We start from the raw sequence: 16938 nt of genomic DNA on the forward strand, positions 1-16938 counted from the left end.
TCCTGAAACTTGGCCAGTACCGTTGCCATCGTCTCCTGGGAGTGGTGGTAGGCTCCCATGATGTTTGAGAGGGCCTCGTGGAGAGTGGGTTCCCTGGGCCTGTCCTCCCCCTGTCGCACATCAGCCCTCCCAGTTCCCCTGTGTTCCTGGGCCTCTGTGCCCTGAACCGTGTGCCCACTCCCACTGCCCAGGTCCCTGTTGGTGTTGGGGTGGTGGGTTAGCCTGGGTTCCCTGTAGTGGTGGACACACCGCTGATTGACGTGTCCTGGGGACAGAGGTATGGGCCCGCTGGGTGGGTGCTGTGCTGGTGCTTCCAGAGGGGGGAAGCTCTGTAGTGCCCTGTGACAGTGTGAGGGGAACCGACTGTCCCGAGGTCCCGGATCAGCCGGGCCGGTCGTCTACATCCAGTTGGACAGAGCTGCTGTCATCACTGTGGGCCTCTTCTGTTGGCGGTGTGGACATGTCTGGACCCTCCTGTCCACTGACGTTGGGTAGGGTTCCGGCAGGGGTGTAAAAGCATGATTATTGCATCTGTGTGTGCCATGGTGCGCAAGGGGTGGGTGACCGTGTACCCCAGTGCTTGCATTCCTGTGTAGGACCTTGTGTGATGATGGTTTAGGGGGGTGTATGGGTATGTGCAGGGGCCATGCTTTGGTGATGGGTGTCTATGCTTTGGTGTTCCATGCAAGGCTTGGTGTTGGGATGAGTGGTTTGTGATATTGGGACATTTGTGAGGAGTTGGAGTGATGGGGGTGAGAGCGAGGGTGGGGGTATGTGATAGCATGCAGGTAGGGTGGGGGATGTAATAGTTAAGATTTGACTTACCAGAATCCATTCCTCCAGCTACTCCTGAGAGGCCCTCAGGATGCAGAATAGCCAAGACTTGCTCCTCCCATGTTGTTTGGTTGTGGGGGAGGAGCTGGGGGTCCGCCGCCAGTCCTCTGAACCGCGATGTGGTGTCTTGAGACCACAGAACGCACCTTCCCCCGTAGGTCGTTCCACCTCTTCCTGATGTCATCTCTATTTCTTGGGTGTTGTCCCATGCGTTGACCCTGTCCACTATTCTTCGCCATAGCTCCATCTTCCTAGCTATGGATGTGTGCTGCACCTGTGATCCGAATAGCTGTGGCTCTACCCGGATGGTTTCCTCCACTATGATGCTGAGCTCCACCTCAGAGAACCTGAGGTGTCTTTGCCGTGCCATGGGGTGGTGTGGGTGATGTGTGGGGTGGTGTGTGTTGTGATGTGTGGGGTGATATTTAGTGGTGTGTTGTGTGGGGTGCGTGGATGTTGTGTGAGTGATGGTGTTGAGTGCCTGTGGATGCTTGTTTGTAGATTGTGGTGTCTGTCTCTGGCCTTCTTTTGGAATTTTTGGTAGTACGGGTTTGTGGGTGATCTGGGCGGGTGTTTTATATTGTATTGGGTGCGTGGGAGTGGTGTGTGTATGTGTATCAGGTGTGTGTATTTGGAATTGTCCAATGTGGTAGTGTTTTGTATATGAGTGTCTATTTTGAGCGCTGTGGTGTGTACCGCCAATGGAATACCGCGGTTGAAAGATTGCGCGTGGATTCGTGGCTCGTGATAGTGTGGGCGTATTCCTGTTGGCGTGATGGGGGAGGTTTTGTTATCGACAGTTTATCACTGACCTTTGGTGTGGCGGACTTGTGTGGGTGTCTCAATTTTGGCAGATTCCGAGCAGTGGGTCATAATGACCGTGGCGGAATTCCGCTGCCGCTGCGGTGTGTTGGCAGGCTTCTGCACGGCGGTATTCGGCTTTTACCGCCAATGTTGTAATGACCCCCTGAATCCTTGGCCCACCAGCGATGTACCTTCAATGGATGGGTTCGGAATGGTTGTCCAGATCTCCCATCTATTCCGAGACCAAAAGGTTGGCAAAACATTTCTAAGTCCCAGGTTTCAGAAAACTTTAGGAGGACTAAACTTTGACAGCAGCTAAGGGTCCAGGACCTCGGAAACAACACTTGGAGGTCAAGACTAAGGGATTGATTGAGTATCTTGGAGGACGAGTTACTCCATGGCAACGGTGACAGGTATCCTGTCTGCTGAAATATAAATCCCATTATATCCTAGGGGCCAGCATCAGGGTCCAGGGTAGGTCCAGTTGGAACTGATCAGATGAGGTATTGAAGGAAAGGCCTCTGGAAGCTTGTTGTGTCCCTGTAGTTCAGACAGGAGGTCAGCCACCTTCTGTGGTCCTAGGTAGAGACAAGTAGGTCCAGTCTTCCTTAAGGAGTCAGGCAGCAGGACAGTCCTCCCTCTGATCTTCACAGATCCAAGATTGTTCTGGAAAGGGTACTGGGGATGTCACTTTTATACCAATTTCGAGCCTGTGGGTGGGGCAAACTCCTGGCCACTCCTTACTCAATGGGGTAAAAGATTCCAGGGTGACTCTACTGACTTTTACAGCACTTCCTTTGTGTTTTACTGCAAACTACCCCACAGCGCCCGCTCCACATAAATCCAACATGTCAGAGCCTGTCTTCCCCTGGTTAGAGCCCTCGTGTCCACCCAAAGGAGTGGCTATGATAATGGGCAAACCTTACACTAGCAGCCTAAGCTAACTATAACAGTTTTTACTTCCACAATTTGACTTCTAATGTTTCATTGATATTTTTAATTACGTTTCTGACGTTATAAAAGTTGTCATGAGAGCTGTAATCTCTGGGGTAATTAGCCGTGCATGGCAAGGGTGTGAGTTATAGTTTCCTTAGGCCACGGGTTACAGTAAACACAAATAGAGAAACAGAGGGAAGACAGTTTATAGGATTCGGCGCTCACAATGAATCACCAAGTTATTTTGTGAACAGATAAATCAAGGGCACAGTGCTCCTGGCCGGAGGGTCCTCCCACTCCTCCTACGTTTCTCAATAGAAAAACCAAACCTGATCAACAAATGTCAGGGCACTCGTGAATTGGTAAAAGTCAGAAGTCCATATTCATGTACGGTAGGATCCTCTTTCAAACAATCAAGTACAGCGCAGACCAAGAGATGTTCAGCATGAATCCAATTTATTGTCGAAGTCTGATAACAGAAAACAGCCAACACGTGTTTCGTCTTAAGCGAAGATACTCTCTATGACTTCCTCAGGGCTGTAAAAGATATAATTATGACCAGTATTACATGAAACCTCTCTATGTCAGATCTTAAAAATTGTGCATGAAGATTTTTGTATACAAGATATCTTTTGTGACTCATTCGCACAATTCCAACACTAATATCCAAGTGGTCTTACGATAAGCACCAATGTCTAAACACCTAAAGTTGACTAGATGTAACATTCGTGAATATCATGCAAACAATGAAGCCACCTAAAATGTGCTGGTTAAATATAAGAAACAACACAAGAGTTGAAACAGCATCCATTGCAGACAAATCGAGACATGTCTAGTAGTGACACCCACGTGAGTTAAAAATTGTGGGGCAACCAAAAGGAACCCCATAGTCAAAAGTTAGTGAAAAGTGAACCAGAGTTTTTCAAATAAATAGAAAAGAGAGTTAGGAGAAAAACTCCCTAAATATCCAGAGGTAAAACAAAATGGAAGTTCATACCTCGATGGACTGTTGAAAACATAGCAAATATAAAGATGTTTGAAATTCTTTCTTTATTTCCCTCATATGTCAATTCTTAAGGATCTATGAAGAAATTAGCACAGAAATGGCCAAGTCAATCTAAGAAAACTATAGTAAATAAACAACCCGAGTTCGTAAGAAAGTAAAAATAGAAACATCAAAGCGTAAACCCACCTGATATCGAGGACTGCAAATATAAATCCTCATTAAGGCACCAGGGGTGTGTGTAACTACCCCTCCATATCTGTAAACCAAGACAAAGCTAATTAGGAAAGTCTGAAAAAAATCACGGATTCACAGTCATAAGAACCGCTACCCACAAGAAACAGGCTTGCTCACCTTATTGCATTGAGGGTGTGTGTGTAAACCCCTCCGTATCTGAAAATCAAACAAAGCCATTACCAAAAGTCAAAACATACCCACTGATTCGCGGTCATAACAGCCGCTGTTTGTTGAGCACGAGTTACAGTAACTTGAAACAACTCTAACTATAACTGCTTAATTTCTCGGGTTTTGTGCAAATAAATTCACAACCTAACCATAATGTCCCTATAACCTTTGTTTTTTTAAGTGGATTTCTAAGTTTTTTTTAATCCTATGTCCTTACTATAACGTCCCTGTAACCTTTGTTTTTTTTCAGTGAATTTCTGTGGTTTCTTTAACGTAAAGTAACTTTCATTACTGTATGATAATCCAACCATTGCCGCGGACGGCCTGTGGCTGTGCGCCGTGAGGGTTGGCCACAGGCTGCTAACCCCCTAAAAGTACCCAACCCTGTGACGCACATGGCCAATAGCCGTTGGCCATGTGCGGTGGGGGCTGCCATAGAGCCTGGCCTGCAGCCAGCCCTTACGCCCAACCCCACTAACCACCCATCCCCACGCCGTACACGGCCTTTGCGGGAGGTGGCCGCAGGGCTTGTCTCTCTGGGTGTGAGAATAGGTGAGAGTGGGTGTCTGTGGGTGTGAGAGTGGGTGTGAAAGGGCCTATGTGGTTGTGAGAGTAGGTGCGAGAGTTTGTGATTGCACTCCGATAGATGAAAGATGTATTCACCTCCACCAAGGATTTCAGATTGTTTTTCAGTTTGGAATTACGGAGTAAACACACTTGCTTTGCTCTCACGAAGCCCAAGAGTGAGATTCATTTGTCCTTTCCAGAAGTGGAGATTCAACCGGGGTACCTGCTACATTTATATTTGTAAATGTTTCCTGTTGAGGTTTAATCTCTGTGAAATGAGCATCATGGCCAGAATGGAAGTTTTAGTTACCTTGGGGCACGAGTTATTGTTACTGAAAATAACTCTAACTATAACTGCTGAATTTCAATGGTCTTGTGCGTGTAAATTCACAACCTAACTATAACCTATAAGGTCCCTGTAACTTTTGTTTTTTTTAAGAGAGAGAGTGTCTGTGTGAGTGTGTATCTTATCTGTATGTATATATTTATGTGTGTGTGTGTGCAGGTACCAATTTTTTGTTTGCAATTGCAATTGTCTGTTGCAGTGGCCTCGTCAGTTGTATCTGTGGCCCCCAGGATGACCCCTAGCAATCACCTGGAGAGACACCACTGCTATCGACCCCCACCCCTCTTAGGGAACATAAACATCCGTCTCATTGACTCCTGTCAGACTCAGATTCCCCCCCACCACCAAAACACACCTCCCTTCCACTAGCCACCCAGATGAGACAGCTCAGAAGGGCTCTCCTGTCAGACTCAGATCCCCCCCCCCACTCACACACACCTCCCTTCCACTAGCCACCCAGATGAGACAGCTCAGAAGGGCTCTCCTGTCAGACTCAGATCCCCCCCCCACTCACACACACCTCTCTTCCACTAGCCACCCAGATGAGACAGCTCAGAAGGGCTCTCCTGTCAGACTCAGATCCCCCCCCCCACTCACACACACCTCCCTTCCACTAGCCACCCAGATGAGACAGCTCAGAAGGGCTCTCCTGTCAGACTCAGATCCCCCCCAACTCACACACACCTCCCTTCCACTAGCCACCCAGATGAGACAGCTCAGAAGGGCTCTCCTGTCAGACTCAGATCCCCCCCCCCACTCACACACACCTCCCTTCCACTAGCCACCCAGATGAGACAGCTCAGAAGGGCTCTCCTGTCAGACTCAGACCCCCCCCCACACACACACACATCTCCCTTCCACTAGCCACCCAGATGAGACAGCTCAGAAGGGCTCTCCTGTCAGACTCAGATCCCCCCCCACTCACACACACCTCCCTTCCACTAGCCACCCAGATGAGACAGCTCAGAAGGGCTCTCCTGTCAGACTCAGATCCCCCCCCCCACTCACACACACCTCTCTTCCACTAGCCACCCAGATGAGACAGCTCAGAAGGGCTCTCCTGTCAGACTCAGATCCCCCCCACACACATACACCTCCCTTCCACTAGCCACCCAGATGAGACAGCTCAGAAGGGCTTTCCTGTCAGACTCAGATCCCCCCCCCCTCACACACACACCTCCCTTCCACTAGCCACCCAGATGAGACAGCTCAGAAGGGCTCTCCTGTCAGACTCAGATCCCCCACCCCACTCACACACACACCTCCCTTCCACTAGCCACCCAGATGAGACAGCTCAGAAGGGCTCTCCTGTCAGACTCAGATCCCCCCCCCACACACACATACACCTCCCTTCCACTAGCCACCCAGATGAGACAGCTCAGAAGGGCTCTCCTGTCAGACTCAGATCCCCCCCCACACACATACACCTCCCTTCCACTAGCCACCCAGATGAGACAGCTCAGAAGGGCTCTCTTGTCAGACTTAGATCCCCCCCCGCCCTCCACACACACACACATCCCTCCCTTCCACTAGCCGCCCAGATGAGACAGCTCAGAAGGGCTCTCCTGTCAGACTCAGATCCCCCCCCCACTCACACACACCTCCCTTCCACTAGCCACCCAGATGAGACAGCTCAGAAGGGCTCTCCTGTCAGACTCAGACCACCCCCCCCCCACACACACACACACCTCCCTTCCACTAGCCACCCAGATGAGACAGCTCAGAAGGGCTCTCCTGGGGCAGGGGAGGAGCTCACTCCGGGTGCACGAATGATGCTCCCTGCTGATGGGTGTAGGAAAGTACCATCTTGCCTGGCATGTTACCCCCATTTTTCACTGTATATATGTTGTTTTAGTTGTATGTGTCACTGGGACCCTGGTAACCCAGTGCCCCAGTGCTCATAAGTGTGCCTGAATGTGTTACCTGTGTAGTGACTAACTGTCTCACTGAGGCTCTGCTAATCAGAACCTCAGTGGTTATGCTCTCTCATTTCTTTCCAAATTGTCACTAACAGGCTAGTGACCATTTTTACCAATTTACATTGGCTTACTGGAACACCCTTATAATTCCCTAGTATATGGTACTGAGGTACCCAGGGTATTGGGGTTCCAGGAGATCCCTAAGGGCTGCAGCATTTCTTTTGCCACCCATAGGGAGCTCTGACAATTCTTACACAGGCCTGCCACTGCAGCCTGAGTGAAATAACGTCCACGTTATTTCACAGCCATTTTACACTGCACTTAAGTAACTTATAAGTCACCTATATGTCTAACCTTTACCTGGTAAAGGTTAGGTGCAAAGTTACTTAGTGTGAGGGCACCCAGGCACTAGCCAAGGTGCCCCCACATTGTTCAGAGCCAATTCCCTGAACTTTGTGAGTGCGGGGACACCATTACACACGTGCACTACATATAGGTCACTACCTATATGTAGCTTCACAATGGTAACTCCGAATATGGCCATGTAACATGTCTATGATCATGGAATTGCCCCCTCTATGCCATCCTGGCATAGTTGGCACAATCCCATGATCCCAGTGGTCTGTAGCACAGACCCTGGTACTGCCAAACTGCCCTTCCTGGGGTTTCACTGCAGCTGCTGCCAACCCCTCAGACAGGCATCTGCCCTCCTGGGGTCCAGCCAGGCCTGGCCCAGGATGGCAGAACAAAGAACTTCCTCTGAGAGAGGGTGTGACACCCTCTCCCTTTGGAAAATGGTGTGAAGGCAGGGGAGGAGTAGCCTCCCCCAGCCTCTGGAAATGCTTTCTTGGGCACAGATGTGCCCAATTCTGCATAAGCCAGTCTACACCGGTTCAGGGACCCCTTAGCCCCTGCTCTGGCGCGAAACTGGACAAAGGAAAAGGGAGTGACCACTCCCCTGACCTGCACCTCCCCAGGGAGGTGTCCAGAGCTCCTCCAGTGTGCTCCAGACCTCTGCCATCTTGGAAACAGAGGTGCTGCTGGCACACTGGACTGCTCTGAGTGGCCAGTGCCACCAGGTGACGTCAGAGACTCCTGCTGATAGGCTCCTTCAGGTGTTAGTAGCCTATCCTCTCTCCTAGGTAGCCAAACCCTCTTTTCTGGCTATTTAGGGTCTCTGTCTCTGGGGAAACTTTAGATAACGAATGCAAGAGCTCATCCGAGTTCCTCTGCATCTCTCTCTTCACCTTCTGATAAGGAATCGACTGCTGACCGCGCTGGAAGCCTGCAAACCTGCAACATAGTAGCAAAGACGACTACTGCAACTCTGTAACGCTGATCCTGCCGCCTTCTCGACTGTTTTCCTGCTTGTGCATGCTGTGGGGGTAGTCTGCCTCCTCTCTGCACCAGAAGCTCCGAAGAAATCTCCCGTGGGTCGACGGAATCTTCCCCCTGCAACCGCAGGCACCAAAAAGCTGCATTACCGGTCCCTTGGGTCTCCTCTCAGCATGACGAGCGAGGTCCCTCGAATCCAGCGACTCTGTCCAAGTGGCCCCCACAGTCCAGTGACTCTTCAGTCCAAGTTTGGTGGAGGTAAGTCCTTGCCTCACCTCGCTGGGCTGCATTGCTGGGAACCGCGACTTTGCAGCTACTCCGGCCCCTGTGCACTTCCGGCGGAAATCCTTTGTGCACAGCCAAGCCTGGGTCCACGGCACTCTAACCTGCATTGCACGACTTTCTAAGTTGGTCTCCGGCGACGTGGGACTCCTTTGTGCAACTTCAGCAAGCACCATTTCATGCATCCTTGTAGTGCCTGTTTCTGGCACTTCTCCGGGTGCTACCTGCTTCAGTGAGGGCTCTCTGTCTTGCTCGACGTCCCTTCTCTCTTCAGGTCCAATTTGCGACCTCCTGATCCCTCCTGGGCCCCAGCAGCGTCCAAAAACGCCAAACGCACGATTTGCGACTACCAAGGCTTGTTGGCATCCTTCCGGCGGGAAAACACTTCTGCACAACTCTCCAAGGCGAGAGGGATCCGTCCACCAAAGGAGAAGTCTCTAGCCCTTTTCGTTCCTGCAGAAACCTCAGCTTCTTCTGTCCAGTAGAAGCTTCTTTGCACCCACAGCTGGCATTTCCTGGGCATCTGCCCATCTCCGACTTGCTTGTGACTTTTGGACTTGGTCCCCTTGTTCCACAGGTACCCGAGATTGGAAATCCACAGTTGTTGCATTGCTGGTTTGTGTCTTTCCTGCATTATTCCTCTAACACGACTTCTTTGTCTTTAGGGGAACTTTAGTGCACTTTGCACTCACTTTTCAGGGTCTTGGGGAGGGTTATTTTTCTAACTCTCACTATTTTCTAATAGTTCCAGCGACCCTCTACAAGGTCACATAGGTTTGGGGTCCATTCGTGGTTCGCATTCCACTTTTGGAGTATATGGTTTGCGTTGCCCCTATCCCTATGTTTCCCCATTGCATCCTATTGTAACTATACATTGTTTGCACTGTTTTCTAAGACTATACTGCATATTTTTGCTATTGTGTATATATATCTTGTGTATATTTCCTATCCTCTCACTGAGGGTACACTCTAAGATACTTTGGCATATTGTCATAAAAATAAAGTACCTTTATTTTTAGTATAACTGTGTATTGTGTTTTCTTATGATATTGTGCATATGACACTAAGTGGTACTGTAGTAGCTTCACACGTCTCCTAGTTCAGCCTAAGCTGCTCTGCTAAGCTACCATTATCTATCAGCCTAAGCTGCTAGACACCCTATACACTAATAAGGGACAACTGGGCCTGGTGCAAGGTGCAAGTACCCCTTGGTACTCACTACAAGCCAGTCCAGCCTCCTACATTGGTTGTGCAGTGGTGGGATAAGTGCTTGAGACTACTTACCACTCTTGTCAGTGTACTTTTCATAAGAGAAAAATATACAAAACAAGGTCAGTGTATATACACATAGCCAAAAAGTTTTGCATTTCCTCTTTTCACTCTTTTCTAAGTGCTGAAAAGTACTTCTAAACTTTCAAAAAGTTCTTAAAAGTTTAAAAAGTTTTTTTTCTGTCTTTCCAAAAAGTTCTGAAAACTTTTTATCTTTTTCTATCACTTTAACTCTCTCTAAAAATGTCTGGCACAGGCCAAAATGTTGATCTGTCCAAACTTGCATATGACAACCTTAGCTGGAAAAGAGCAAGGAGTCTCTGTATAGAGAGAGGTTTGAGTGTAGGGAAGAATCCTTCCTTTGAACTGTTACTTAACATGCTTAGAGAACAGGATAAGGCCATAGGTGCCTCATCTGTTGAAAAAGTACCTAATAGTTCTCAATCTGATTCAGGGACTCCCCCAGGAAAAGATTCAGGAAAGAAACTTCCTAGCCTGCCCATTACTAGACAATCTAGCATAGTTGGTAATGATGATGAGCCACACCATATAAATAGTGTTGTCTCACATCATAGCAAAAGCATTTATTCTCACCATACTGGTAGTAATGTTTCTGTTAACCAAGCTGTTAGGGTGGCTTCTGTAAGGGACAGGTCTCCTTCTGTTCATTCCCATCATAGCTCTGTTTCTAGGAATGTCCCTCCCACCAACCTTGATGACAGAATGTTAGAGAGGGAACTCAATAAGTTGAGGGTGGAACAAACCAGACTGAAGCTTAAAAAGCAACAGCTGGATTTGGATAGACAGTCTTTTGAATTAGAGAAGGTAAGACAGAAGTTGGGTTTAGATACCCATGGTGGCAGCAGCAGTATTCCCCATAGTCATCCTGCAAAAGAGCATGATTCCAGGAATCTGCACAAGATAGTTCCCCCTTATAAGGAGGGGGATGACATTAACAAGTGGTTTGCTGCACTTGAGAGGGCCTGTGTTGTACAGGATGTCCCTCAAAGGCAGTGGGCTGCTATCCTATGGCTATCATTTAGTGGAAAAGGTAGGGATAGGCTCCTTACTGTGAAAGAAAATGATGCTAATAATTTCCAAGTTCTTAAGAATGCACTCCTGGATGGTTATGGCTTAACCACTGAACAGTACAGGATAAAGTTCAGAGAGACCAAAAAGGAGTCTTCACAAGACTGAGTTGATTTCATTGACCATTCAGTGAAGGCCTTGGAGGGGTGGTTACATTGCAGTAAAGTTACTGATTGTGACAGCCTGTATAACTTAATCCTGAGAGAGCATATTCTTAATAATTGTGTGTCTGATTTGTTGCACCAGTACTTGGTGGACTCTGATCTGACCTCTCCCCAAGAATTGGGAAAGAAGGCAGACAAATGGGTCAGAACAAGAGTGAACAGAAAAGTTCATACAGGGGGTGACAAAGATGGCAACAAAAAGAAGGATGGTAAGTCTTCTGACAAGGGTGGGGACAAATCTAAAAATGAGTCTTCATCAGGCCCACAAAAACACTCTGGTGGGGGTGGTGGGCCCTAATCCTCTTTTAATCAGAACAAGGAAAAGAAACCATGGTGCTATTTATGTAAAATAAAAGGCCATTGGACAACAGATCCCAGTTGTCAAAAGAAAGGCACCACTGCTCCTACCACTACAACCCCTACTGCTACACCTAGTGTCCCTACTAATAGCAGTGGTGGTGGGAGCAAACCTACTAATAGCCAATCCAAGGGAGTAGCTGGGCTCACTATTGGTAACTTAGTTGGGGTTGGTCTGATTAGGGAGACCACAGAGGCTACTTTAGTCTCTGAAGGGGCTATTGATTTAGCCACTTTGGTTGCTTGCCCCCATAACTTGGAGAAGTACAAGCAACTACCCCTAATAAATGGTGTTGAGGTCCAGGCCTACAGGGACACAGGTGCCAGTGTCACAATGGTGATTGAGAAACTGGTGCACCCTGAACAACACATACTTGGACACCAGTACCAAGTAACCAATGCTCACAACATAACACAAAGCCACCCCATGGCTGTTGTAAATCTCAACTGGGGGGGGGGTAACTGGTCCAAAGAAAGTTGTGGTAGCTTCAGAATTACCTGTAGACTGTCTATTAGGGAATGATTTGGAGACATCAGCTTGGTCAGATGTGGAGTTGGAGGCCCATGCAGCAATGCTGGGCATCCCAGGGCATATTTTTGCTTTGACAAGGGCTCTGGCCAAAAAGCAAAAAGGACAGGGAAGCTTGGATCCTGGAACAATGGACCAAGTGCTCCCTAAAGCTAGGGCTAGTAGAAGCAAACCACTTCCTACTATCCCTCCCTCTACAGTGGATTCTACTTCTGAGGAAGAAGAATTCCCTCCCTGTGCAGAACCTACACCAGAGGAGCTGGAAGCAGACACTGCTGAGCTTTTGGGTGAAGGGGGGCCTGCCAGAGAGGAGCTGAGTGTGGCACAGCAAACCTGTCCCACATTAGAGGGTCTCAGACAGCAAGCTGTCAAACAGGCTAATGGGGATGTCAGTGACTCTCACAGAGTTTACTGGGAGGACAACCTCTTGTACACTGAGCATAGGGATCCTAAACCTGGAGCTGCCAGGAGATTAGTGATTCCTCAGGAGTACAGAAAGTTCCTCCTAACACTGGCACATGACATTCACTTAGCTGGGCATCTAGGACAAATGAAAACTTGGGACAGGCTTGTTCCCCTGTTTCATTGGCCTAGGATGTCTGAGGACACAAAGGAATTTTGTAAGTCCTGTGAAACCTGTCAAGCCAGTGGCAAGACAGGTGGCACCCCAAAGGCACCCCTTATCCCACTGCCTGTGGTTGGGGTTCCCTTTGAAAGGGTAGGGGTTGACATAGTTGGCCCCCTTGACCCTCCTACTGCTTCAGGCAATAGGTTTATCTTGGTGGTAGTGGACCATGCCACAAGATATCCTGAAGCTATTCCTTTAAGGACCACTACAGCTCCTGCAGTGGCAAAGGCCCTCCTGGGAATAATTTCCAGGGTGGGCTTCCCAAAGGAAGTAGTATCAGACAGAGGAAGCAATTTCATGTCTGCATACTTAAAGGCCATGTGGAAGGAGTGTGGTGTAACGTACAAGTTCACAACACCCTATCATCCACAAACAAATGGACTGGTGGAGAGATTTAATAAAACTCTCAAAGGCATGATTATGGGTCTCCCTGAAAAACTCCGCAGGAGATGGGATATCCTTCTACCATGCCTCCTTTTTGCCTACAGGGAGGTACCCCAGAAAGGAGTGGGCTTCAGCCCCTTTGAACTTCTTTTTGGACACCCTGTTAGGGGTCCACTCACACTTGTAAAGGAGGGTTGGGAACAACCTTTAAAAGCTCCTAAACAGGATATTGTGGATTATGTAATTGGCCTCAGATCAAGGATTGCTGAGTACATTAAAAAGGCCAGTAAAAACCTTCAGGCCAGCCAAGAGCTCCAGAAGCAATGGCATGATCAGAAGGCTGTTTTGGTTCAGTACCAACCAGGGCAGAAAGTGTGGGTCTTGGAGCCTGTGGCCCCAAGAGCACTCCAAGATAAATGGAGTGGACCCCACACAATTGTTGAAAAGAAGGGTGAAGTCACCTACTTGGTTGACTTAGGCACTGCCAGGAGTCCCCTTAGGGTGCTCCATGTCAACCGCCTGAAACCCTACTATGACAGGGCTGATCTCACCCTGCTCATGGCAACTGATGAGGGACAGGAAGAAGACAGTGATCCTCTACCTGATCTCTTCTCTTCCACAGAACAAGATGCTCTTGTGGAAGGTGTAGTTTTGGCAGATTGTCTTACTGCTGAGCAGAAAGACCATTGCATAAATCTCCTAGGACAATTTTCAGAACTCTTCTCTACTGTGCCAGGCACCACTTCTTGGTGTGAGCACACTATAGATACTGGAGACAGCTTACCTGCCAAAAGTAAGATCTATAGGCAGCCTGACCATGTCAGGGACTGCATAAAGCAAGAAGTTCAGAAAATGTTGGAACTAGGAGTGGTTGAGCACTCTGACAGTCCATGGGCTTCTCCTGTGGTACTGGTACCAAAACCCAATTCTAAAGATGGAAAGAAGAAAATGCGGTTTTGTGTAGACTATAGAGGTCTCAACTTGGTAACCAAAACTGATGCTCACCCTATACCCAGGGCAGATGAGCTTATAGATACACTGGCATCTGCCAAGTATCTAAGCACTTTTGATTTGACTGCAGGGTATTGGCAGATCAAATTATCAGAAGATGCTAAACCTAAGACTGCATTTTCTACCATTGGAGGACATTACCAGTTTACTGTAATGCCTTTTGGTTTGAAAAATGCACCTGCCACTTTTCAGAGGTTGGTGAACACAGTCCTGCAAGGGCTGGAAGCTTTCAGTGCAGCATATTTGGATGATATAGCTGTCTTTAGCTCCAGCTGGGATGATCACCTGGTCCACCTATGGAAAGTTTTGGAGGCCCTGCAAAAGGCAGGCCTCACTATCAAGACTTCAAAGTGCCAGATAGGGCAGGGGAAGGTGGTTTATCTGGGACACCTTGTTGGTGGGGAACAGATTGCACCACTTCAGGGGAAAATCCAAACAATTATTGATTGGGTTCCCCCTACCACTCAGACTCAGGTGAGAGCCTTCCTAGGCCTCACTGGGTATTACAGGAGGTTCATTAAGAACTATGGCTCCATTGCAGCCCCTCTTAATGACCTCACATCCAAGAAAATGCCTAAAAAGGTATTATGGACAGCAAACTGTCAGAAAGCTTTTGAGGAGCTGAAGCAGGCCATGTGCTCTGCACTTGTCCTGAAAAGCCCTTGTTACTCTAAAAAATTCTATGTCCAAACTGATGCATCTGAATTAGGAGTAGGGGCAGTCCTATCACAACTTAATTCTGAGGGCCAGGATCAACCTGTTGCTTTTATTAGTAGGAGGTTGACCCCTAGAGAAAAGCGTTGGTCTGCCATTGAGAGGGAGGCCTTTGCTGTGGTCTGGGCTCTGAAGAAGTTGAGGCCATACCTGTTTGGCACTCACTTCATTGTTCAGACAGACCACAAACCTCTACTTTGGCTAAAACAAATGAAAGGTGAAAATCCTAAATTGTTGAGGTGGTCCATATCCCTACAGGGAATGGACTATACAGTGGAACATAGACCTGGGAGTAGCCACTCCAATGCAGATGGACTCTCCAGATATTTCCACTTAGACAATGAAGACTCATCAGGTCATGGCTAGTCTTATTGTCCTTCGTTTGGGGGGGGTTGTGTAGGAAAGTACCATCTTGCCTGGCATGTTACCCCCATTTTTCACTGTATATATGTTGTTTTAGTTGTATGTGTCACTGGGACCCTGGTAACCCAGGGCCCCAGTGCTCATAAGTGTGCCTGAATGTGTTACCTGTGTAGTGACTAACTGTCTCACTGAGGCTCTGCTAATCAGAACCTCAGTGGTTATGCTCTCTCATTTCTTTCCAAATTGTCACTAACAGGCTAGTGACCATTTTTACCAATTTACATTGGCTTACTGGAACACCCTTATAATTCCCTAGTATATGGTACTGAGGTACCCAGGGTATTGGGGTTCCAGGAGATCCCAATGGGCTGCAGCATTTCTTTTGCCACCCATAGGGAGCTCTGACAATTCTTACACAGGCCTGCCACTGCAGCCTGAGTGAAATAACGTCCACGTTATTTCACAGCCATTTTACACTGCACTTAAGTAACTTATAAGTCACCTATATGTCTAACCTTTACCTGGTAAAGGTTAGGTGCAAAGTTACTTAGTGTGAGGGCACCTTGGCACTAGCCAAGGTGCCCCCACATTGTTCAGAGCCAATTCCCTGAACTTTGTGAGTGCGGGACACCATTACACGCGTGCACTACATATAGGTCACTACCTATATGTAGCTTCACAATGGTAACTCCGAATATGGCCATGTAACATGTCTATGATCATGGAATTGCCCCCTCTATGCCATCCTGGCATAGTTGGCACAATCCCATGATCCCAGTGGTCTGTAGCACAGACCCTGGTACTGCCAAACTGCCCTTCCTGGGGTTTCACTGCAGCTGCTGCTGCTGCCAACCCCTCAGACAGGCATCTGCCCTCCTGGGGTCCAGCCAGGCCTGGCCCAGGATGGCAGAACAAAGAACTTCCTCTGAGAGAGGGTGTGACAGCCTCTCCCTTTGGAAAATGGTGTGAAGGCAGGGGAGGAGTAGCCTCCCCCAGCCTCTGGAAATGCTTTCTTGGGCACAGATGTGCCCAATTCTGCATAAGCCAGTCTACACCAGTTCAGGGACCCCTTAGCCCCTGCTCTGGCGCGAAACTGGACAAAGGAAAGGGGAGTGACCACTCCCCTGACCTGCACCTCCCCTGGGAGGTGTCCAGAGCTCCTCCAGTGTGCTCCAGACCTCTGCCATCTTGGAAACAGAGGTGCTGCTGGCACACTGGACTGCTCTGAGTGGCCAGTGCCACCAGGTGACGTCAGAGACTCCTGCTGATAGGCTCCTTCAGGTGTTAGTAGCCTATCCTCTCTCCTAGGTAGCCAAACCCTCTTTTCTGGCTATTTAGGGTCTCTGTCTCTGGGGAAACTTTAGATAACGAATGCAAGAGCTCATCCGAGTTCCTCTGCATCTCTCTCTTCACCTTCTGATAAGGAATCGACTGCTGACCGCGCTGGAAGCCTGCAAACCTGCAACATAGTAGCAAAGACGACTACTGCAACTCTGTAACGCTGATCCTGCCGCCTTCTCGACTGTTTTCCTGCTTGTGCATGCTGTGGGGGTAGTCTGCCTCCTCTCTGCACCAGAAGCTCCGAAGAAATCTCCCGTGGGTCGACGGAATCTTCCCCCTGCAACCGCAGGCACCAAAAAGCTGCATTACCGGTCCCTTGGGTCTCCTCTCAGCACGACGAGCGAGGTCCCTCGAATCCAGCGACTCTGTCCAAGTGGCCCCCACAGTCCAGTGACTCTTCAGTCCAAGTTTGGTGGAGGTAAGTCCTTGCCTCACCTCGCTGGGCTGCATTGCTGGGAACCGCGACTTTGCAGCTACTCCGGCCCCTGTGCACTTCCGGCGGAAATCCTTTGTGCACAGCCAAGCCTGGGTCCACGGCACTCTAACCTGCATTGCACGACTTTCTAAGTTGGTCTCCGGCGACGTGGGACTCCTTTGTGCAACTTCAGCGAGCACCGTTTCACGCATCCTTGTAGTGCCTGTTTCTGGCACTTCTCCA

The sequence above is a fragment of the Pleurodeles waltl genome, chromosome 9, assembly GCF_031143425.1.
Source record: "Pleurodeles waltl isolate 20211129_DDA chromosome 9, aPleWal1.hap1.20221129, whole genome shotgun sequence".
In the NCBI taxonomy this organism is placed as follows: Eukaryota; Metazoa; Chordata; class Amphibia; order Caudata; family Salamandridae; genus Pleurodeles; species Pleurodeles waltl.